This window comes from Lagenorhynchus albirostris, chromosome 13 (genome assembly GCF_949774975.1).
Source record: "Lagenorhynchus albirostris chromosome 13, mLagAlb1.1, whole genome shotgun sequence".
NCBI lineage: Eukaryota > Metazoa > Chordata > Mammalia > Artiodactyla > Delphinidae > Lagenorhynchus > Lagenorhynchus albirostris.
Window position 1 is genome coordinate 66,221,351 of NC_083107.1, and position 25,714 is coordinate 66,247,064.

Sequence of the window (25,714 nt, forward strand, 5' to 3'; positions counted from 1 at the left end):
TTGTGGTGTATGTCTCTTTTTGAATTACGGTTTTCTCAGGGTATACGCCCAGTAGTGGGATTGCTGGGTCATATGGTAGTTCTATTTGTAGTTTTTTAAGGAACCCCCATACTGTTCTCCATAGTGGCTGTACCAATTCACATTCCCACCAGCAGTGCAAGAGTGTTCCCTTTTCTCCACACCCTCTCCAGCATTTATTGTTTGTAGATTTTTTGATGATGGCCATTCTGACTGGTGTGAGATGATATCTCATTGTAGTTTTGATTTGCATTTCTCTAATGATTAATGGTGTTGAGCATTCTTTCATGTGTTTGTTGGCAGTCTGTATCTCTTCTTTGGAGAAGTGTCTATTTAGGTCTTCTGCCCATTTTTGGATTGGGTTGTTTGTTTTTTTGTTATTGAGCTGCATGAGCTGCTTATAAATTTTGGAGATTAATCCTTTGTCAGTTGCTTCATTTGCAAATATTTTCTCCCATTCTGAGGGTTGTCTTTTGGTCTTGTTTATGGTTTCCTTTGCTGTGCAAAAGCTTTGAAGTTTCATTAGGTCCCATTTGCTTATTTTTTTTTGTTATTTCCATTTCTCTAGGAGGTGGGTCAAAAAGAATCTTGCTGTAATTTATGTCATAGAGTGTTCTGCCTATGTTTTCCTCTAAGAGTTTGATAGTTTCTGGCCTTACATTTAGGTCTTTAATCCATTTTGAGCTTATTTTTGTGTATGGTGTTAGGGAGTGATCTAATCTCATACTTTTACATGTAGCTGTCCAGTTTCCCCAGCACCACTTATTGAAGAGGCTGTCTTTTCTCCAGTGTATATTCTTGCCTCCTTTATCAAAGATAAGGTGACCATATGTGCATGGGTTTATCTCTGGGCTTTTATCCTGTTCCATTGATCTATCTTTCTGTTTTTGTGCCAGTACCATACTGTCTTGATTACTGTAGCTTTGTAGTATAGTCTGAAGTCAGGGAGCCTGATTCCTCCAGCTCCGTTTTTTGTTCTCAAGATTGCTTTGGCTATTCGGGGTCTTTTGTGTTTCCATAAAAATTGTGAAACTTTTTGTTCTAGTTCTGTGAAAAATGCCTATGGTAGTTTGATAAGGATTGCATTGAATCTGTAGATTGCTTTGAGTAGTAGAGTCATTTTCACAATGTTGATTCTACCAATCCAAGAACATGGTATATCTCTCCATCTGTTTGTATCATCTTTAATTTCTTTCATCAGTGTCTTATAATTTTCTGCATACAGGTCTTTTGTCTCCTTAGGTAGGTTTATTCCTAGATATTTTATTCTTTTGTTGCAATGGTAAATGAGAGTGTTTTCTTGATTTCACTTTCAGATTTTTCATCATTAGTGTATAGGAATGCCAGAGATTTCTGTGCATTAATTTTGTATCCTGCTACTTTACCAAATTCATTGATTAGCTCTAGTAGTTTTCTGGTAGCATCTTTAGGATTCTCTGTGTATAGTATTATGCCCCCATCTGTTGAGTGATTTCTGGCAGATGGTCTCTAAAGGGTGCTGTTTGTTTTATCATTTCAGTTTCTTCTGAAGAAGGATTTGAAATCAATTTAGGGATCATGTTTGGGGACTTTGTCAAAACTACAGGCTCCAGCTCAAACAGGATCGGTCCTCAGGGGCTCTCTGATGACAAAGTGAAAGTGATCTGGGCTGTTCCCTGTATCCTTGTTCTCATCCCCTTCCTGTGCCAAGTGGTTGGCTTTTCTTTCCAAGTCTATTGCCTCCTTCAATTATTCTTTTATTTCATACCACTGAGGTGCGTTCTGCTCTGTCTTGTGTACAAAACTGTCATGGGCTAGGCTTTTCTGTTGGACAAAAGCTAGCCTGCCTGAAAGGGTCACTTTGAAAGCCAGGTCTCCAAATCACATGTCATACCTCTAATAGAAACAGGAGAAACTCTTCTAATTAAATAGTACTTCTGGGCAAGCTTTGGAGAAAAAAAAAAAAAAAAGATTGTAGAGACTTTAGAGATCTCAGCTAGCTTATAGAATATCAATGTGGAAAAATGGATTTGTTTGTTTATCTACCCCCTCACCTCCAACCATGGACAGGCAGATCACGAAACTCAATGTCAGAAAACATTAGTCCTGAGAGCCCAGCCGGAACACAACTTGTTTTTCTTAGTCTGTTTAAGGCTGCTGAGATTGGATTATATCCCTGGGATATTGCGTTTTCTATCCTTCTACTGCCTAGAGCTTGGCCATTATTGTGATATTGGCAGAGATGTTGCCAAAGTACAAAAGGTGCTTGGTGTTATGAGTCCTTAACTGAAGGATGGCTGGCACATGAAGGACCCTGTTCCTCAGCTGGGCTTTGCAGCTGTTGTCCTGACTGCAGCTGTGTGTAAGGTTGGCTCTCGCTGTGGGATGCTCTATCAGTCTTAGAGCAAAGGAAAAGGAGGTAATAAGAGGTTTGGTATTGGAACCTCAATTGAAATTGCAACCCAAGGCATCTTTTATCACCTAGCTAGAATGGGATAGTAGGTCAGGTTTGACATGCCAGTGGTCTCCTGCCTGAGGTTCTCTGTCCCTGAGCTGTGGTTGTTGGCTTCAGTTGGTTAGAGCACTAAACTAAGGGGTGGACATCCAGTGTTGGATCCCCAGCTTGGTGGAGGATCTAAGATGTGGATATAAAGGCTGTAGGTAAAACGAGAGCCACAGCCAGGGACTAATTTGCCCACAACCTGTAACAGAGGCAGGGCGGCCCATCTCTTCTCTCAGCTCCAGCCCAGGTCTCTGTCCAAGTCCGGCAGCCTGTAAATGGAGTCCGTTGATCACAAGGGCGACTGGAGAAGGGTGTTAGCACTAGTAGCCCATGCCTACTATGGGAAAAGCAATTTTGAGTGCTTGCCCTACAGGTATTGGTCAGCAGTGCCACCTTAGGGTTAAAGATGGTACCTTACGTAATGAACCTGGCCTTGCAGTCTCCTCTAGTAATAGGGCCCTGGGCAAAATAACCTCCCTCCCCAGTTCATCCATAGTCATATAGGCCCTGCCTGAGGTGAGGCTGAATGGAAACTCAGGCCTTGTCAAGTGATAGAGATTGTCTCCAAGTCCCAGGGGAGCCCTGTGGCTGTGAAGTTGTTGGCATGCAGGAGGCCAGTGTTCTCACTGATAGGGGAAGCAGATGTCAGGTTTTACTGCAAAAATATTTAGCTTGTTTTTCATGAGTGACTAAACCTTGAGTCCCAGCACTTTGGCTGAGTGATTCTCCTCCCCACCTCAGCTCCTCCTCCAAATCCCCTTTGGACCTCAGTCATGTAACTGCTAGGCCTTACCAACTAGGGTCCCTCATAGCTATGTAGGAGCTATGCAGCTTAAGTCCCATTCAGTCTATATATATGGCGCCTTCAGCTTGCCCCGGGAACTTTACAAGCGGATGAGGGCCAAAGAGACTTTTGTTTTGGAAGAATCATCAGGACGACTCTAATTTTAAGAAAGGGGTAGATCTTGGTCCCTGTGGGCTTCCCAATGATTAGACGAATGTCACTGGGGGAAACGTGGGCTGGCTAGATTTATTAACCTGGCTAGATTTATTAACCAAGTAGCTCGACCGAAAAGTTCAGAATGAATCTGACCTCTTTTTCAGATTGTTTTTTGAAATTGATTGGCTTCAGTAGGCAGATTATAGGAATTTTAAAAAATCAAGTATTCTTATGTTAGTGTGATTTGTCTGTTTTATTTGACACTTAATATTGACACTCTTCATTACCATTTAGAACCTAATGCTTTCATTTTTAAAATGTTTGTTTCAGTAGCCCATGAAATAGGTAAGAACTGTCATGGTCAAAAGATAAGAGAACAAGAGGATAAGTAAGAGTCTATCAGTCTGTTGATTATCCCTCTGTGTGTCTAACCACCTGTCCCTCTGTCTGTCTGACTGTCCTTTGTACTTCTGACTGCCATCTGTCTATCTGTGTGTGACTGACTAGGGGTGCCTCTCCTTCCCTCTTTCAGAATGTCTTCCCTTCTTCCATCCTTTCCTTTCTTTCTTCCCTTTTTTATTGAATAATTGTTTGATTTCCTACTATGTGGGAAGCATTATTTTTTGTTAATTCATGAAGCTGATAGAACTCCTTAGTACCAGAGTGAAGCTTAAAGGTCAAGTATATTGACCCTGCAGAGTTGGGGCCAGAAAACTTCTCAGTGTCAGAATGAGAGATGTGAAACACCAGTCTCTCATCTCACAGAGAAATGCAATAGCTCTTTGAAGTTCCACTAAACTAGAGAATGAATATGGATGGTGTAGGCATTCAATAAATGTTTGCTGAATTGAATGCAATAAAAATGATAAAAGAGACATTATAAATGCATTTTTTAAAACTTCATTACATGCACTGAAAGATGTTTTTGACATTTTATCTACATTCCTAGTTACATCCCGAATGCCTGGCACGTATGATGATAGAGTTCCTTGCAGTGCCATGTTGTGAATCAGTGGCTGCAGCGTCAAAACCCATGCTGGCCTACAACAATTTAATTCTGATGTGGGGCGGGGAGGAGACTCACATTAAAGCAGTCATTGATATATGCTTGGTATTCACAATACACATCTCATGAAATCTTTTAGTAATTACATAAAGTGGAATTTATATCCCCATTCCATTTTTTAACAGATGACAAAACTGAGACGCAAATACATTCATTAATCTGCCTCTGTCACATACCTAATAAGTGGTAGGATGGAAATGTAAATCCAGGTTTATCAAACTTTGCAAAATATTTAACCATGTTTTTTGTACCCTTTTCTATGCACCCTTCAAATCACATGTCACAGAAATTATTTTTTGCTATTTTGAGATTTGAGTTATCAATAACAACTATTCTTCCATGTTCTAACTTACAAACATTTCATTTTGAGTCTCATGAAACTTTAAGCATAAAGCTTCAAAATGTCAGATAGGGCCAATTATGTACTTAAGTTCAGGCCAGTCTTTAATGAATTCAGTTCCAATAGGGAATAAATGAGTCTGTCTCCAACAGTCCTTGTATAATCATTTCAGTTTTTCATTTGACACCCTTTCCCCATGTTGAAAGTCCTAAGATACATATACCTAAAACATGCCTCAAAATTTTCCTGGTCTTAAAAACCTGGGCAACCTCCTCTAAATATGAGCAGGGACTTCTTCATGAGCTGCGTTATCACCACCCTGTAAATCTGGGGTGACAACGAAGTAGTAGATGGCTGTGCAAGTTAAAGAATTTGCCCAGTGGGCTCCTATGCTAAATTATGCTGTCAGGACATAAACATGGAAGCCTATTTTCTGATAAAAAGTAATGATACGGGGCTTCCCTGGTGGCACAGTGGTTGAGAGTCCGCCTGCCGATGCAGGGGACACGGGTTCGTGCCCCGGTCCGGGAGGATCCCACATGCCGCGGAGCGGCTGGGCCCATGTGAGCCCAGTGAGCCATGGCCGCTGAGCCTGCACGTCTGGAGCCTGTGCTCCGCAACGGGAGAGGCCACAACAGAGAGGCCCGCCTACCGCAAAAAAAAAAAAAAAAAAAAGTAATGATACGTAGAATTTGAGCATGATTCTTCTGCAAAAAGAACATGTAAATTTGTAATGTGTTATTTACTTTTCAACAAAGTCCATTTGGTTGTTCTTTTTCTATTGACACAGGCTCCAAACTCCATGAGGGCCAGGGCCACTTGGGTATGAAACTCAGTTTTATGTCTACAGCACCCAAGTCCTCAGGTAGTATTTGGTAAATAAATGAATGAGTATAATATAGCATAAGCTCCTCCCAGATCTGAGACTGCCCAAGCTGTCTTTCTGTCTTGCTGTTGCTGGTGATCTCTCTGCTTCTCAACTCCTCCCATGCCAGGCTTTGGGTTTCTAGGCTCTCATTAGGCCCACCAGCCTTTCAGTTTTGCTCATCCCCTCTTGTGCCTGTCTTTCTCCTTCTCAGCTTAGCTCAGATACTCTCAACAGGATCATTGTGTTCCTCCTGGCTTTAAAGTGCAGGGTCTGAAGTTCAACTCCAACCATTTCCCATCCTCTGTGCAGACAAATGTACTGTGTTATTCTGGGGAACCAGCCCAGGATGTTTCCTAGTGGTAGAAACAGGGAGGATTATGTAAAATACAGCAGATACCAAGCTGGGAAGGATGGTAGAGGTAATACCTCTCAGTGGACTCTTCTTTCCTGGGCAAACCTTGCTCATAGCAGATGTCCCTGCTACCTGCTTGTTTTGCTCTGGACTCCCTGGTTTGTTGGTTCTTTTCCTAAAACAACATAAGAACTAAATGCAGTTGTTATCAATGTTCTTTGCCCACTGCAGAGCCCAGGGGAGTCAATGCTGCCTATAGTTTGGAGGTTTTGCTGCTAGTGGTGTCACTTAAGATTGGAATTAACGTCTTTTTAGCTGCCATGCTGCATTGCTAGCTATATAAGAGCTTAGGGCAATCATACATCCAGACTTTTTTTTTACATGAAATATTGTAAAATCAGCACCAACTACAACACCCTAAAACACATTCTGTAGTTGTATAGAGGATATTTTTACATTTTTAAAAAAGTAATTCACATTCAACAGGGTATAATGAAAAAAATACAAATATACAAAACTACCCATAATTATACCATTCAACAATATCTTCTGCTAACATTTTAATGTCTAGCCATCCAATGTGTATTCCATGCATTTATCTGTAGCTATCTATCACATATGTATTTTAACTAAACTAGGATCACACTGTTTGTATTGTTTTATAACTTGCCTTTTTTACTTAACATATTATAATATTTCTAAATCAATAAATAAATTTCTACAATATCCTTTTACTAAGTAATGTTGTATTTTAAGGATACCCATAGTATATGTAACCTGTCATCACTGTTATATATCTACCTGTTTCTAATCTTTAAGTGTTACCAAGTATTACAGGGGATATCATTCAGGCTAAGTCTTTGTGCATATTCTTCATTATTTCCTTGGGATGTTTCTAGAATTAGAAGCAAAGCAATGGATAAATCATTTTAAGGCTTTTGATATGTAAACAATTGATACTTTGAAAACTTCAATGAGTATTATATTTCATCCTGTATTTGGCTTAGATAATTTCAAATCTTGAGTCTGTTTTCTGTTGTATCAGTTGTCACTACAAATTCCATAAACATCTCTTCGATGCCTTGTCACTGATTTTTAAAAAAATATTAAACAAGACAAGGTCACTCGTTTGGCAGGTATTTGCCAAAAGTTAACACTGTGTAAGGCACTCTGTTCTTGATCCTCTTTAATTTACATAATACAGGAAGCATTGTTCCATTAATAAATAATTCAAGATATTTTCTGTTAAATTTGTTCCCTTTCTTTTTTTTAAAGTTATTTATTTATTTTTGCTGTGTTGGGTCTTTGTTTCTGTGCGAGGACTTTCTCTAGTTGCGGCGAGCAGGGGCCACTCTTCATCGCGGTGCGCGGGCCTCTCACTATCGCGGCCTCTCTTGTTGCGGAGCACAGGCTCCAGACGTGCAGGCTCAGTAGTTGTGGCTCATGGGCCTAGTTGCTCCACGGCATGTGGGATCTTCCCAGACCAGGGCTCGAACCCGTGTCCCATTCATTAGCAGGCAGATTCTCAACCACTGCGCCACCAGGGATGCCCCCCCTTTCTTAATGCACTAAATATGTTACTTTGTCAAATTTTATTTTATTTTATTTATTTATTTTATTAATTAATTGATTTATTTTTGGCTTCATTGGTTCTTTGTTGCTGCCAGCGGGTTTTTCTCTAGTTGTGGTGAGTAGTGGCTACTCTTCGTTGCGGTGCGGGCTTCTCATTGTGGTGGCTTCTCTTTGTTGCGGAGCACGGGCTCTAGGCCCACGGGCTTCAGTAGTTGTGGCACATGGGCTTAGTTGCTCCACGGCATGTGGGATCTTCCTGGACCAGGACTCGAGCCCATGTCCCCTGCATTGGCAGGCCGATTCTTAACCACTGCGCCACAAGGGAAGTCCCTCAAATTTTAAAATACATTGTCGAAATGGAAATAAGGGTAATTTGGCATGAAGATGACTTCCTTGTTTTTCACCCTGGATTTAAAAATAATTAAAAATATAAAGAGCACCTGCTTACTTTAGTAAACTAGAAAAATTCAGAAAAATATAAAGAAGAAAATAAATGACTCATAACCAAACCATTCAAAGACAATTACTGTTAATTGGTGTATTTCCTTCCAGGCATTTTCTTTGTATATTTTTTACATAGCTGAGATCATACTATATAGGCAAGTTTTCAAGAGTATAATGTAAATATTTCCTCTTGTTATGAAAAACTCTCTGAAAACGTTATCTCTAATGGCTTCATAATATTTCATCATGGAAATAAATATATAGAATTTGACGGTTAATAGTAAAAATGCTAGAGTAAAATTGCATGGGTTCTAGTCCTGATGCTGCCATGGTTATCTTCTGATCTTGAGAAGTTACTTTTCTGCGGCTCAGTTTCCTTATATACAAAATAGGGATAATTATAACCTCTATCTTTTAAAGTTTCTGTAAGGAATACATAAGACAATTCAAATAAAGCTTAAACTGGTACCTGGCACATAATGAGCATACAATGAAAGTTATTATTATTTTTCCTATTACTACTTAATCATTCTACCTATTGCTAGATATTTAAGTTATCTCAATGTTACTGAGATAACATTTACCATTATAAAATTACTGTAGAGTATAATTCTTCACAAACATTTTTATAACCTTAGAATGTTTTTCATAAGATAGAATCAAATTCAGTGATATGAACACTGTTAAGATTCTAAATATTGCCAAAATTGCTTATGTACAGTATAATGCAGTATTGTTATTCTCATCAGAGAGGTATTGATAGTTATGTACAAATCGGGATCACCTGTGGGACTTTTTTTTTTAAAGAAGATGTTGGGGGTAGGAGTTTAGTAATTTATTTATTTATTTTTGCTGTGTTGGGTCTTCGTTTCTGTGCGAGGGCTTTCTCTAGTTGTGGCAAGCGGGGACCACTCTTCATCGCGGTGCGCGGGCCTCTCACTGTCGTGGCCTCTCTTGTTGCAGAGCACAGGCTCCAGACGCGCAGGCTCAGTAGTTGTGGCTCACGGGCCTAGTTGCTCCGTGGTATATGGGATTCTCCCAGACCAGGGCTCGAACCCGTGTCCCCTGCATTAGCAGGCAGATTCTCAACCACTGCGCCACCAGGGAAGCCCACCTGTGGGACTTTTTAATCCTCTCCTCTCATCCTCTCCCCACTCACCCTCATCCTCCCTCTCCCAGATGACATGTGATAATCAGAATCTCTGGGGCATTTGGACACTCTTATCCTTTTAATTTCTTCAGATGCAAAATGAGGATATCCGATATCTATTTCATAGGGTTGTTGTAATAAATAAATAAAATGATGCATGTATATAGGGCTTTATACATAGTAAGCACTCAGTGTTAGCCATCATTACTTTATTATTACAAATGACATTAAATTTATAATTTATACTCCTACCAGGGAAGTATAAAATTGTCTGTCTCATTGCCCCTCATCAGTGTTCTGCATAATTATTTTAAAATTTATTTTAAATTTAGTTTAAATTAATTCAAGCTATTTAAAGTATTAATTATTTTAAAATATTTTCTGATTCAGTAAGTAAAAGGTAGCATTTCAGTGTTTTAATTTGCTTTCCTTTCATTACTGTTGGAGTGGAACTTTTGTCAAATATTTATTAGCCATTTGTATTACTGTATATGAGTGTAGGAAGGGGAGGGAGGGAGAGAGAGATAGACGGACAGACACAGGGAGGGAGTAAGGGAGGAAAGGAGATCAGGATCTATTTATTTTATAGGGGTCTTGATTTTGTACTTTTTCTTTTTGCGGGGAGGAGATCTGTTGCTCTTTGGTTAGTAAGAATGTTATCCTTAATCTGACCATGTTTTATTCCTACTGAACTCGTTTTGTTTCCCTATGATCAGTATATGTTTCTAAAGTTTTCCAAGCCCTCTGGTTAATTATCCATTTTAGAATTTTGCCAGAGAGCATTGTTAAGCTTTTAAGTCTATGGTCTCTTAACTCCATTCTTTTTTCTCATTAAAAAAAAAAAAAATCTGAAAACATTAGCCAGTCTCCTATTCTCTGGCACAACTTGAAATCTCCATGATTGCTCAGAGCTTCCAGACGGTGATGGAGATTGTCTGCAGCAGCACTGTATGTCTGGGCTTGAATGTGGGTGAGGGGAATGAATATAAAGAGCACAGATGACTCGGTTGCAGTCAACGAATCCAGGAAACAGGGTCAGAAAGAGGCTGACACCTGAGTCGAGTGTTGGTTCTATGCCCTGTCCCTCTGCTTGTTCTCCAAGTCTCCCTCCTAATTGGGTACCTAATTTGTTTTTCCATGCCTGAGTTCTCACCTTGGTAACCTCTCAGACTGACAATGTATCTGGCCCTCTCCACCCTTTGTAAGCATCGGAACTCTACATTCAGGCCATCGACTATTGGCACAGGCCAGTAGTCTGCCAGGATCTGCAGGTCCAAGCTCTCATTGCCACCTTTTCTGGAGACCACCCCTTCAACCCCCACTGTCACTGTCTACACAGCTCTGAAAACCTGCCCTGTCTATGTGGCTGTGTATGGATTTCAGGTCTTTGCCTGCTGCCCACAAAACTCATGTTCTCCCTCTTAGGCACCATGTGGACTCTCCCTGAAATTTTAGAACTCAGACTTCTTAATGGATGTGCTCAAATTTTGTCCAGCATTTCCTTTATTTACTGTAATAATAATACATTATTGTTTATGGTGATATAAATAGCATTTACTGCATGCTTACTGTACGTAAGGCATTGTGCTAAGTGGTTCATAGGCACTTTCTCATGGAATCTTCAAGGCAAGTATATAAGGTTGAGCCTATTATTGTTTCCACATCACAGATGAGGAAAGCGAAGCTTAGGGAAGTTGAGTAGCTTGCCTGAGGTCACCCTGGTGGTAGTAAGTGTTGGAGCTGTGAGTTGATTTCAGGTCAGTCTCATGTCTAAGCCCATGATCTAAACTCCAAGATGATATTATACCATCTGGGACTCCCCATCTGGCATCCCCTTCCTAATCTAGTTTACGGCTCCTTTTATAAACCTACACCTCCTATCACATATCTCTATAAAAAATGACAATTCAAAACTGGAAGGGGCCCTGGCTGCCATTTCATTCTGCTGGGGTGACATCAGGTTTTGTCCTCCCTGACCATGCTTGTTAATTTCTACATGACTTCTGGGGAGCCCGGCTGGGTTACTCTTCTTCAGTTCCCCCTTGCACTAGCAGGGTGAGGGCCCTACTAGCCACCTGTATGTCTCTCTCTTTGCTGTCATGCTCTCCTATTGGCTCTGCGAGTGGATTTTCATCTACTCACTTCCTAGCTTTTTTCTTGCTCTCACCAGCAGGCTGCTTCTCATTCTGGAGCTTCTCTCTGTTGGTCTAACATCCGTTCCACTTATATCCACTCTGGAAGGTCAGGAGCCCAATGTCTTTACTTTTGGGGTCTCCCTAACAATTAGCAACCCACAAACATGTCTCCCTTCAGTTTTTTCACCTCATGGGTGAGTTAACCCTATTGTGGATATAATTGCTACTTATCTTGGACAAGAAAACTGCACAGATCTACAAATCTGGAGAGTGAGGAAGCCACAGATAGAACTTCTAGGGTGTGTGCTAACAATTCTTGCCTCCCCTCTGCTTGTTTCAAAGTCTGGAACCCAAGCATACCCCCAGTGAACCCCAGTGTACCTGGAAAAGTAGCTTTGGGATCTGGCTTTATCCCTGTAACTTTCACATTCTGACTACAGCAACTTCTTAGTAGTGGCAGATTTAACAGTCATAGTTTCTACTATTTGAAAGTGTCTCTAAATTCCACTATATGTAACAAATCTTCATTTTGTTTAGGTAAGAATTTGAAAGCCTCATACCCTTAGGCTGGGTGTGGTCACAAGTCGCTTAGTGGGTAATTTGATTTTTCTGTCTATTGTGGCAATGCATTTTATGGAGGAAATGATATGCTACTTATTCACCTGTGTCAGGATTCCAGAAGTCTCTGGATGTGTCCCCGTGCAAAAAAAACCTAGAGTTTATTTACCCTGTGTGAAAGGTTCAGGGCAAAGTGCTGCCTCCCCTCCCACTGCTAATCTGTTGCTGAGTGTGAACAATTAGTAGGGAATTGACTTCACCTTCCTACAATGCCTTTCCAGGTCATGGACAGAACCTCCCTAGAGGTCAGGTGCCTTCTTATACACAATTATAAGTAATATAAGTAGTAGTATCCAATTAGCTTGTGTTTCATTCATCTGCTCCAAATATTTTAAATTCTCAATCCTGGCTGCTTCTCTTGGGCTGGATCAATACAGGGCATGCTATCCTGATGAGAATGGAAACCTTTGGTTTGCATTTGGAGATAGGGAACTGAGGAAATATTTTCATTTCCCATCCAGAAGTTTAATGTTGTGTAGATGCTGCTTGAGTGTAAACTACTCGTATTGAATATAACGTTTTATTCAGCAGGGTTTTATTCAGAGGGTTTAGATTCTTATACACACGTGCTGGTAGCCATCATGTCCCAGTGCTGCCCAGAATCTCCAATGACAGCAAAACCTAGGAAGTCTTGGGGAGAGTGTCCATTATCTTGGAAGCTACTCCTGGAATCATTGCCAAAGGCAATTCCTCAGAGTTTATGCTCAAACCTTAGAAGGCTCCTCCTGCCACTATGATTGAAGGGGCAAGGGAGGGAGCCAAGCCGGCTTGGTCAGCAGATGTCATCAGTCACGATGAGTCACTAATTCTGATGAGACTTCCGATAAGACTCCGGTATGATGACAGATGAGGCCACTATAGCAGTTAACTCAGTCATTTGTAATCATTACTTTTGGACCATTCAATAACCATCCTGTGAAATTATTTTCTGAATTTCCCAGAGTAGAGAAAGGAGCTGAGTTTCAACCCTTTTCTTGGTGAAGCATCTTGGCAGTTATAAACGCTTGCAGGGAACTTTCTAAGGCATTATCAGATCCAACTTTAAGACCCTTATTTACCAAAATCACCTGCTTTGTGTGGGTGATGACACAGTGTTGGACACACCTGCTCTTTTCCTGACTCTGCCCATGGAGTAAGTCCCAGATTCCTCTGTGGCTAACATCTCTGTTTTTGTTTCAAAGTGTCCCCAGGGCAAGATGCAAGGGCGCTCTCTGTCACTTCTCATAATTGTGACTGTGGCCATACCTCTTGGCCCAGAGCTTTCTTCCCCAACAGTGTGCCGTGTCATGGGTGTGTTGTAGATGGCCAGCTGGCAGGCAGAGATACCAAACTGTTGAGGCCCTCAGCAACTCTGGGAGGCTGAGGTGGACCAGGTGTGGCTGAAGTCCCACCCTCACCCGAAGCCAGTTGCCTTCTGTTTACCCCAGTGGGCCATACAAATATTATCATTTTCTCTGTGTGTCATGATATAGAAAAAGGTTAGGAAGCACTGACTTAACCTCTTTGATTTTCATTTTCTTCCTCTCTAAGTTGGGATTTTTAAAAATATCTTACACAGTCATTGTAAGAATCAAAGGCGTGAATGCATATGAAGGGGCTTTAAGAGCTGTCATGCATTTGTTGGGTATATCATTGGCCACAGAGAGATAGAACTCTGTCTTTAGTTTACCCTCCTTGATTGTCCCTTTGAGAATAAGATGGAATTTCTCTTTTTAAAACAATCTTTCCTAAGTTATGAAATCAGAGTACTGCATCTATCCTTGAGGTTCAAGCACTGAAATACATTTCCTACAATCTTGTGACTCCTTTAAGGCATCTACTGGAGCAGAAGTTCTTTGCCTCTGCCCAGTGAAGTGCAGTGATGCTGAGGGTACACAGCATCCCCTGACTTATCTGTATTCACATCTCAGCTGCTCTCAACTCTACCCAGTCCAGGGTCCCGCCTTCCCACTAAAGACTGTCCTGTGTTGCCTTTGACTGCAGGCCCTGCTGTGGGCGGAGAGCGTCTCAAGTTTCCATGGTTTTAGCATCTGTGCCCCAAGGTGTGAGCTGGCTGGTGCTGGCCCACAGGTCTTCTGGAGATGATGTCTCTCAGTCCTGCAGACACAGATCTCACGGGTGGAGAGTAACTCCATCTCCTCAACAGACCTTAAGCCAAATGCTATCTTGATAAGCAAGTGAAAACCAAGTCACAAAACAATATACTCTAAAAGGGTAACACTGGCTTTCTGGATGTGGAGGTATGGGTCATATTTATTTTCTTCTCTAGACCTTCCTGATTTTTTTTCGGATTTTCTGTAGTGAAACTGAAAGAGTATTTGAAATTATCTTTCTAAAAGATGCACTCAAGATGTGCTGCATGAAGGCAAATAACAGCTCCGACATTCCTTCACACTTGCTGGCTCCAAACTACTGCCTCTGCTTTCAGAGTCAGGCGATTTGGAGGCGGTGCAAGCCAGGAGGCAGCAATGTGGGCCATTGAATTTTCTCTTTTCACACATTGCTCTGGCAGCTAATTCCAGGGTGCTCATCTGTATGGTGGCAGCATGACTTTCATGTTTTCCCCAAGGTGTTTTATGGCTTTTTTACAGAGGTACTTTGAATAACTTTCAAAGTCTGCCACCTAGTTGTGGCACGTGGGCTCAGTAGTTGTGGTTTGTGAGCTCTAGAGCGCAGGCTCAGTAGTTGTGGCACACGGGCTTAGTTGCTCCGCGGCATGTGGGGTCTTCTTGGACCACGGCTTGAACCTGTGTCCGCTGCATTGGCAGGCGGATTCTTAACCACTGCACCACCAGGGAAGCCCCATCTATCTCTCCTTTATAACGTGCACCAACCCTGAGATGTTGCAATGATTTGTGAAGTTGTTGGACTGCTGTCTGTTGCTGCCCCACCACACTCTAAGCTCCTCAGCCTGTAAGCTTTAAGAGAGATGTTTAATTCTATTTACTAATACATCCTAACTGTCAAGGGCAGAGCTTGGCACATAGGAGATGCTCAATAAATACTCATCAAATGAATTAATCTTAGCTCCTTCCCTTTTGGCTCCAGGGCCTTGGGCAAGTTACTTAATCTCTCTGAGCCTTAGGTCTCATTAGAAATGGGGATAATAATCCCCCTTTGAGAAAATTGTGAGATTGACATGGGACAATGGTTATAAAATACCCAATATGGGGCCTGTATGCATAATTGGCACACATGAAGTATTGACTTTTCCCTTACTTTTTCATCCCAGAGTATTGCACAGAGCAGTAGTTTAAAGGTTTAAGGAACAAAATATATGTCACTCTATTTCTTTCCCCTCCTTCTTTCTTTATTACCTTCTTCCATGGTTAGGCGAGACACAGAATGAAGGGTCAGAAGATCAGTTTCTCGAGTTTTCACTAATGAGATGACTTTGGGTAAAGCACTGGTCCTTCCTGTGTTTCAGCTTCCTCGTATATACGATGGGAAGACATACATAAACAGTATTTACAATCCTTCCCAACTCTCTCACCCTGGGTCTCCGCATAGGAGTCAAGGGTAACATTGACCACTGCTGTTCACAGTGCAAGATGAATGGAAGCAAGAGGGAAATGCAGCACCAGAACAGGGAGAAGCAAATTAGGTTATTGGCTTATCTGTTTTAATTTAAGCTGAGTTTATTTTAGTAATACAGGTGAAGAATGTTTTAAAATGTATCATCATGACAGTGCCCTTTGGTAACAGCACAAGGATTTCTGATGTATCTTTCTTCAAAAGAGCCTGAGGGCTTTGTATATACTGTCTCATTAATTCTCAGAGCATCCCTAAAGTTGGATGGGAAAGCACGATGAGTTCAGTTTTAAAGGTAGAGAAACAACGCTTCAAAAATGTTAAGTAGCTAACCCAAGGTCTCACGGTAACATCACTGTTCCCAGGAACCCAGGTCTCTATCTAACACAGCAGCCTGTAGACTATTTTGCTTCCGGTTTCTAGAAATGTGTCCAGCCATGGGTGAAAGGTCTTTGTTCTGAGCAAAGTAGTATTTAAAGTGTGGTTTCCTGGAGGATAGACTCTTTTTTTTCTGGAATGAGAGGAGTGACAAGTAGGTAAAGAAGGATTGAAAGGGCTGGAAGTTACTAGAAAGTATTCTGCCCCTCTCCATCTCCCCATCCCAAATGTCATTTCCCTGGACCAGCCAAGGCCCCATTTCAAGGCCAAGCATCAGACCTGGTGGTTGTCATGGAAACAGTGCTGGCTGAGCTTGAGGCCCTGGAGAGCCAGCTGCCCTGACTGAAGGTGTGTGTTTCTAGGTCACCTTCTTGGTTGACCTGAAGGGATTCTGTAGTCCTCAGTTAGGAGAATGCTTCAGGCACCTGCAATCTGATCGGTGTTTCTTCTGTATTTCACACACTGTCACTGTTCTCCAGGGCAATCAACATCATCTCCAAGAGGTCTGTGTTGAAGAGTGGCATTTCTGGTTCGTCCATATATCAGGGTCTTCAGTCCAATGTCCTATCATGATTCTCACTATGTGACCTTGGGTAGGGCAGTTGTGTTTTCTGAGTTTCAGTCTTCTCATCTGTAAAAGGGGTTAACTAATCAGACTATTGTAAGGATTATGAGAGTGAAAGGCCCTGAAAGGCATCAGTAAGTCATAAACCACAGTGATTGTGTAAGTAGTTAGGATCCACTCCTCTACGCTGGAGGTCACGTCTTCTAGTGTAAATGGGCCATGCCCTCCCCAGGGCTCACCCTTGTAACTGTCACTTCCTAACTAGAAATATCAGGTCAAGAGAAGACTAGTTGTTTATGGATAGTTTGTAGCTTCTTGTCCAACTTAGCCAGAGACTACTGGGCCTGCTGGTGGCAGTTGTCCCCACAGTCACTCCCTCACCTGGAAAGAGAAGGGTCCTTCATTGAGGGACTAGTTCCCTAGGCTGCCTGGGCTTTATGTCGCTTGTGGTACATTAGTTATTTAGTGCCTGGTAAAGCTCTCTGAGATCACAAAATGAAAGGCCTGGTGGCAGTTCAAAGTCTTCCTTTTGATTATTATTCTAGTCAGTGTATTTTGGGGGGAGAAGATAGGTTCGAGATCACAGTGGAGGAAATTTCATAAAGAGAGTATGAACAAGCCACAGAAACGGACCCAGAACACAGGGTCACATTGCCCTGCTAATGGAAGCGCTCCGGCCTGGGAGGAGTGCTTGTGTGTGTGTGTGTGTGTGTGTGTGTGTGTGTGTGTGTGTGTGTGTGTGTGTGTGTGTGTGAAGCATCAGGCTATCTGGAGAGTGATACCTTCTTTGTTGCATTCTTGGCTTAGTTCAAATGCCAATTATTCTTCCTCTACTACCAAAAGCCAGTGAGTCTACCTGGCCTAGGTAGGTAGGACCAGGGACCAAGCACACCTGGAGCAGGGATTCCACGGCAAGAGGAGACATTGCAGGCTCACAGGCCAGTCAGGAGCTCTTTCTTGGGACACTGAGGTCATCTCTAGATAGGTCACAATGTAGTGACTTGGGACACAAAGTCTAAAGGGGCAACATTGAATGTCATATTACCTTCATTGTCTGGCTTTGACCATGAATTATGAGTCACTGATGGCCTACACAGACATGGTATCAGGGCTTACCTGGGGTCTATGCCCCTGATCTGGCCCTGACCTTGACCTTGGGAAGCATATACTACATGAGACAGAACAACAGCCTCCATGAAAAGTTTTTGCTAATTTCTTCTAAATCTATGAGCTTGAGACTTGTGAATGAAATTAATAAAGTATTATACTTCATTGTCACGAACAACCAAGGTAGTTTGAACAGCCTGTTTGATAAGTGGTCTAATGGCACCTTCCTAGGTGGCAATAAGCTGTAGTGGTTAAGGAGGAGGAAGGCCCAGTCAAGTTTTCTCTGGGCCACTCCAGATCCCAGCTCAACTGCTTTGATGGGGCTCCAGCTCAGGAAAGATGGGCAACCTTGGAGAAGGAGGGATTCGGTTTCGGCCTTTAAGAAAGGGTAGAATTTAGGAAAGCAGCAGGTCAAGAAGGACGTTCTAGGCAGAGATCAGCTTGGGCAAAAGATTGGAGACTTACGTGTAACGGAGACCATAGAATGTGAAAGGATTCTGAGTGGGAAATAAGGACGAAAAAGCAAGTAGTGGCCAAAGTGTGATGGCTTCAAATTTACACATTTTAGCCATTTCTGCAGCAGCCTCTTTGTGATTCCCTTTCTCATTTGGGTCTAATATACCCTGCAGGTAACCAATCCCCAAGAGCTAGAACCATGCTGACAATTTCCTTTGTGTTGCATCAATATTCCTTAATGCCATGCCTTGGGAAGGAATGCCTGCTTTTATTGACTGACATATGGGGTTCACCGCTGAATGAACTCAGTAGTTATACACAGGTCCTTTTGGGATCGGGTAGAGGCAAGGAACATGTGTTGAAACTATGCCTTTCAATGGTACAAGAGAACATTATGAGAAATAATAATTTTTGCTTCAGGACTTGAGCTACCAAGAAAGAGCACAAACCTTCCTGTCGGGGGGGAGTGGGGTTTAGTGAAAGGTGAGGTGGAGTGGGGGCCTCTTAGTTCCCATTCAAATTCCGCCCTGACACTAATAGCTCCTCTCTGAATGAGCCAGCTGGAAGGAAATGTGAAAGCAAACTCTGCGAGAATTGACTATGTGAACTGGAGAAGAGCTTAGTGAACCTCTAGTTCAGCTCCCTCAATTTCCAGGCCTGGAGAAGGTGTGGAGAGGTCTTTGTGTTTAGGACAAAGGACACATCTGCTAATTCTCCCTCTTCTGTCTGAAAATCACATCTCAGTTTTTCAGACTAAATGAACTGCCTGTCACAACTCCAACATCACCGCTGACTCTAGTAGTCATGTAAATTCACTGAGAAGGTTTCTTTGGCTGCACAGGTGTGGGATCCGCCCCGTGAATACTGAAACTGTTTCCCTGGGCTGCCAGTCCCAGGCAGGAGGCCTCTCCTGTGCACTGGGCCTTGCTGTGCCCGCTCACTGCTATTTGACATCTGGACAGCTATTTATTTGGTCACATTAAGCTTTGCTTCGTGTGACACAAAATCATTGTAAAAGAATGCATTATTAAGTGTGTTTTCAAATAAGGGGAGAAACTAGCAGGCTGTCACTGATTGTTTTATTGTTGAGAGGAAAATAAATAAGTAAAATGTGTATAAGGCAAGGCAGGAGCAGTTCCAAGGAGCGTTTAGAAGAGAAGCATTTTTACATTTTATTGATGGAGGTTTGTAAAACATGCTTGCTAGTGAACCCATGTAAAGTATGTGATTAGCCTGAGTTAAACAGCTAATAAGTACCAGAGCTAATAATTTTCTCAAAGGCTCTGGTTTCATTATTTGACAAATATTTACTGAGTGCCTACTATGTGCCAGGCATGGGGACATAGCAGTGACTAAGGAGAGACACAATAAACAGATGAATATAAATATAAGCAATAATAAATGCAGGTCAAGGTGATAGAGAGTGGTTAATGGGGTGTGCTATTTTCCTATAGGATGATCGGGAAGCTCTCTCTGAGGAGGTGACATTTGGGCAGAGACCTGGATAGAGAGAGGAAATGACCTGTGACTCTAGGGGAGAGGAGCTTTTTAGGCTGAGAGACCCACCAGTGCAAAGGCCATGAGATGGAAGTGTATTTGGCGAGTTTAGGAATAGAAAGGAGGCCTGTGGGGCTGGAGCTCCATGATCAAGGGAAATATGTTTGGAAATGAAGTCAGAGAGAGAACCGGGGCCAGATCATGTGGGACCTTAAAGGGCTAGGCTATGGCTGAATGCTATTTCAGGGCTGGAGTGTCAATCTGACTGCTGTGTGGAGAGCACACTGAAGGTGAGCAATAGTAGAAGCAGGGAACCAGCTGGGAGCTTATAGCAGTTGTCAGGGTAAGAGGTGATGTGGGGAGAGAAGAGAGGGACAAAATGCAGGTAGAGTCATCAAAATTGTTTGATAAACTGATGTGGGGTGTGGGAAAAAGAAGTTAAGGATTCCTCCTTGGTTTTGACCCAAGTAACCAGGAGAGTTTTGTCATGGCTATCTGAAATAGGGAACACCTTGGGTTTCGGTGGAGGGACATCAAGTTTTTATTTTTGCATGTGTTAAGTTTGTGATACTTACCCAGGAATAAAATGGAGATTTCAAACTGGCAGTTGGACATACATTCTGCTGTTCAGGGGAGTGGTTGGGCCTGGAGATATAAATTTAGTAGTATTAATATGTAGATGGTATTTAAAGCTTTGAAATTGGATGAGATCATTTTTGGGAGTGAGTTTAGATGGAGAAGAGAAATGTCCCAAGTTACCCAACTTTTAACAACTATCAAATAATAAAACAGAGATTCCCTCCCCCATCACATTTTTTAAAAAGAAAAAAAAAAAGCTGAGCTTATTTACATGTCAGGCAAGAAATTCACTGAGTAGTTCTCTAAGGAATAAAAGTCAGAGTTTTTTTTTTTTCTTTTTTTGGTACGCGGGCCTCTCACTGTCGTGGCCTCTCCCGTTGCGGAGCACAGGCTCCGGACACGCAGGCTCAGCGGCCATGGCTCACGGGCCCAGCCGCTCCGCGGCATGTGGGATCTTCCCGGACTGGGGCATGAACCCGCATCCCCTGCATCGGCAGGCGGACTCCCAACCACTGTGCCACCAGGGAAGCCCAAGTCAGAGTTTTTAAAGCCTTAGGAAGAAGGTTACATGGTGGTCATACTAATTCAGAATTGAAAATCAGCACTTTGCATAGGAGAGAATGAATTCATAAGTCTGAACATGCTTGTTTAAAACAAGTCCCTTGTTCATTGGTTAAGAGACTTTAGTGAAGTTCAGGAAGGGTCTGGTGTCCTGGGGTCACTTGAAATTCATGGTCATTGATCATTGTCAGCTGGTTAAAACCACTGTGATGAAATACAGTATTCAGCCATGAAATCTCCTGGGAAGTTACTGCTGGCAAGTGGAGAATGTTCCTTTTGTACAGCCCGGAAAATGAGGAGGATCTGGCAAAGAAGAGTAGAGAGGACCTTCCACCGAACTAGGAGGCAAGAACTATGGCAACCAAGGACCATGTGGTCACTGAGATGTTAAGAATCCAAGAAGCAGAGAGGATCGGCGAGGTCCAATGCTGCTGAGAGGTCTGGTAAGAGAAGGACCAAGACTCGTTCATTGTGTATGCAACTTGGGGTCTTTGATGACCTTGACCTGGAGTAGTGGAGACAATCCTGATTTAATTGAGTTTAAAAGAAAATGAGAGGGGATGGGCTTCCCTGGTGGCACAGTGGATAAGAATCTGCCTGCCAATGCTGGGGACACAGGTTCGATCCCTGGTCTGGGAAGATCCCACATGCCGCGGAGCAAATAATCCCGTGTGCCACAACTACTGAGCCCGTGCTCTAGAGCCTGTGAGCCACAACTACTGAGCCTGTGTGCCACACTACTGAAGCCCACATGACTAGAGCCCGTGCTCTGCAACAAGAGAAGCCACCGCAATGAGAAGCACGCGCACCGCAATGAAGAGTAGTCCCCGCTCACTGCAACTAGAAAAAGCCTGCGCGCAGCAACGAAGACCCAATGCAGCCAAAAATAAATAAATAAAATAAAAATAAAAAAGACATTAAGAGAAAAGAGAAAATGAGAGGAGAAAACTAGAGACAGAAGCATAGGCAAATCTTTTTAAGGTATTTAGCTGTGAAGGAGAGCAAGTAATTGGATGATGGCTGAAGAAGAGTGTGAAGGTCAAGGAAGTTTTTTCTTTTCTTTTTTTAAGATGGTGTATGTTTGCTGCAGATGAGATTGGCTTGGAAGAGGGGGAAATTGTTGATGCAGGAGAAAGGGCAGACTATTGCAACAGCTGATTTCTTGGGAAGTGATGAGATTAGCACCAAAGTGGAGAGGCTGCCACTGCTTAGGAATGTAGACAGCATATCTGTTACAACAGGACAGAAGGTAGCATATATAGGTATGATACCTGTAAGTTGGTAGATTTGTTTCTCTTTTTTCAATGAAACAAGTTCACTAGCTGAGAAAGTAGAGGAGTGGGGGTGGAGGATTGGAAGCTTGAAGGTAAGAGAAACTTGGAAGGAGTGGGTCTAGAGAGAGGGAGGGTGAATTGAGCCCATTAGCAAATTCAGAAGGATTCCTGGGCAGTCCTGCCTGAGGGTCCTCTTGAGGTTCGTTGTCGTGATTTTAAAGTGAGACTTGTCAGCATCTGGTGTACTCCCCCTCCCCTTTTGCTCCCCTCCTCTCCTACCACCACATTCAGCTGCTCAGGACAATTGTGAAGGACAGAAGAAGGAAGTGAGTTGCAGTTGTTTGCAAGGGAATTATTACAGTGGAATTATGATAGTGTTGAACACTGGAATCTAAGCTGAGGATGCAAGAGGGGTGGTGCACAGTGGAAAAAGCTGCGTCAAGAGGTTGGGGGTTTCATTCTGCCTAGACACCCTGTGGTGCCTGGAAAAGGGCTCAGGATATCATCTCCATCTCCCCCACCCCAAAGGAAAAACATAAAACTATCTTATCTGTAACCAATCGGTAATGCCCTCAGTCCAGAATATATTTCCTTACTTTACTCCTCAGGTGGTCTTGGCCATCACTTGGGCACCTGGAAGCTCTTGCTCCTACTTTCCCCTCTCCTTTCCTTTCTGCCTCTCTCCCCGGGATTCCAAGATACACTCTACTTGAGCCAGCGGGTCTTAATTCACACCGTCACACCCCATAAGTCTGTGCTGGTGAGACCCATTTTACTCTGATCCTCACGTTCTCAGAGGGAAGCACCAAAGAGCCAAGTTTTTTTTGTTTTTTTGGGTTTTTTTTTTGCGGTACACGGGCCTCTCACTGTTGTGGCCTCTCTCGTTGCGGAGCACAGCCTCCAGACGCGCAGGCCCAGCAGCCATGGCTCACGGGCCCAGCCACTCCGCGGCATGTGGGATCTTCCCGGACCGGGGCCCGAACCCGTGTCCCTTGCATCGGCAGGCAGACTTTCAACTACTGCGCCACCAGAAAAGCCCTTTTTTAAAAAAATTTTGTTTTAATATTTATTTTATTTTATTTTATTTGGCTGCATCGGGTCTTAGTTGCAGCACACGGGATCTTTCCTTGTGGTGAGTGGGCTCTTCATTGCAGTGCATGGGCTTCTCTCTACTTATGGCACACAAGCGCAGTAGTTGCGGCACGCAGACTTAGTTGCCCTGCAGCATGTGGGATCTTACTTCCCTCACCAGGGATCGAACCAGCATCCCCTGCATTGCAAGACAGATTCTTAACCACTGGACCACCAGGGAAGTCCCTAAGAGCCAAGATTTTTTCTTGCTTAAATTTTTTCTTGCTTCTTATGGCATAGCTTTCCTCTATGCCGGAAACCCCCATTCCCACCAGGGCTGAGGATGGGGGGTAGGTGGTGGAGATGGAGTGTGAAGGGAGCAGAGAGCCTCTTCCCTGCACTTAAATGCAGTACTTTCTTTTTTCTCTTCTAAATGTATGCATATTCTATTAACTTTAATTAGAGCACATTTCTGTGTCAGTGCTTCTGATTTGGGCAAACAACCTCATTCATGCAGACTGCGTCTTTCTCGGTCCTCACCTTCTCAGGTGAGGAGGCTCATCCTCTTGGTTGACGCCTCCATTAGCTCGCCCAGCCTGATCCGGCAAATCACTATCCACTTCCCTCTGAGGACCGTGTGAACCCAACCTACTAGCAGAAATTCTGGGAGTTCCCATAGGGGCGGGATGAAAATGCTTGCTTTCTCTTCAGTATTTAACTTTGAAGGTGCCCAAGTATTTATTGGCATTTTTGGATATAAAATGGTTTAAGCTTATGTCTTTAGGAATGACCCACAGTGATGCCCATGGCTCCTTGCTGGGCCATGACTCAGCCCTCAGAGCCCTTCCTTTTGAATGATTTCAGATATTTTTTTTCCCTGAATATATAACCTGGCCCTCATCCATATTAAAAGTCATCTGCCACTCTGTGCAAACCCACAGATTCATAAGTGCTTCCTGAAGTCTAGCCCCATCCACTTGGTGCTTCACATCCAGGAAGAAGTTAATACCATTCCCAAACTGTATGGCTAAGAAAAAATGACATCATTGTGAAATAGGGAAATGTTGCCTAGACTTGGTCTTCCTGTTGCTTCAGAATTGCTTAAAATTTGAACTATGCTGATGACGCAGACATAGAGATGCCGATTTTTAATCACATGGGGGTTATTGCAAGGAGTTGGTTGTCAGAGCCTTCTCACATCCCTCGCACTGTTGCCCCATTCTGGAGCATACTCTCATCTCTGACCTTAGCCATTGACTCGTGGGGATGCTGGAGGGCCCTGTAGAGAACTGAGAAGCACCATGCAGTAGTTTGTGGGGGTCCATGAAGGGTGGTGGAAGGAGCATCGGCAATAGCATCAGGCCAATCTGGTCTGTTGCCTCTGGTCTCCTGCCTGGCCACGTGGCCACAGTTAGGGCATCCAAGCTCCTTCAGCCTCAGTTTCCCTGGGCTCAAAATAAGGCCCAATAATAGTATTGATACTTATTCACGAGGTTGTTTTAAGAAGTGAATGTAATCACACACTTAAAGCACTTAGCACAATGCCTGGTCCATGTGTGCTCAGTTAATATTATTAATTCTTTAAAAGTCTAATAAACTCAAGCCTGCTCCTAAGTAGACGTGTGTGGTCTTGGACCTCACTTCTCTCAGCCCCATTGCCCATCTATAAAACAGAGTTGATGTGAGGGTGAAATGAGATGGCTGCTCTCTGAAACTTACTAACATAATTTCTGACCCCTTTCAGTGCATTCCTCTAAGCCATTTTGGAGAAATGCTGCAAAAGATGTATCTGGGTACTAACCAATTCAATTCTTATCTCTTTAGATCAGATGTGGGAGAAAAGTCAAAAACTCTTTTCTACGTACTCAGAAGCCAGCACTTCCAGGTCAAATCTTTGGAAGGCAGAAAGAAGAGTGTTTCTTTAGGAAGGAGAACGTAGAATGCCCAGTCTGTTCTAGTGGCAGGAACAAGTGGGCTTCACCCAAAGGCAGCACCCGTAGATAAAACAGTAGAGCGGTCTGGAAACAAGTCTGCTGTGGCCACTCAGGGCAGTTACTTCCTTAAAGTGTGTGAAGAGGGATTGATACTAAAAGAGGGTTGAAGGAGGATCGCGTGCTGGAGGTGATGTGGAAGAATCTACAAAGCAAATAGGCTAAAAAAATGCTTCTGCTACTGTTGCTTCCTTTTATTCTTTCTCTTCTTCCTCCTCTTCCTCTTTGTGAAATCAGTCCAGGTGGTTTAACAATTACTGTCTGAGTAGCAAACCAGCCCACCCATGGTATAGCATGGCCTCCTGAGGCCAGGCAAAACTGGCTTCAGTTTCAGATTCCATCATTTGCCCCTCTGAGCCTCAGTTGTTGCATATGTGAAACAGGGATGGTAATGCTTATCTCAGAGAGTCACTGCGAAATTATGTGGGTTAAGAGCCCAGCATGGTGCCTCGCCCTTGGAAGCTGCAGAAGAAATTCCCTTCCTTGCCTTCTCCCCACACTCAGTCTTGCTACATGTCTATCTCCTAAACAGAACTGATTCCCAAACTGATTCTATTTTTTTAACAGAAAAAGCTTTGCCTGCCTTAAAACGTTAGCAAATAGTGATTGAGTTGGGGATTTCTGGGAAGAGCTGCATAAGAGCATGCAGCCTGTGTTCATTTGATTTGTAGATATATTATAATTACTTTTCATCCCACAAAACCCACTTGAGGTACTGT

General features: G+C 42.9%; 1 protein-coding gene across 1 annotated transcript in view; it reads left to right on the forward strand.

Annotated features, from left to right (window-relative positions):
* ALK (ALK receptor tyrosine kinase) overlaps positions 1–25,714 on the forward strand; it is a 713,856-nt gene that overhangs the window by 188,876 nt on the left and 499,266 nt on the right. The gene's annotated exons all lie outside the window — the stretch shown is intronic.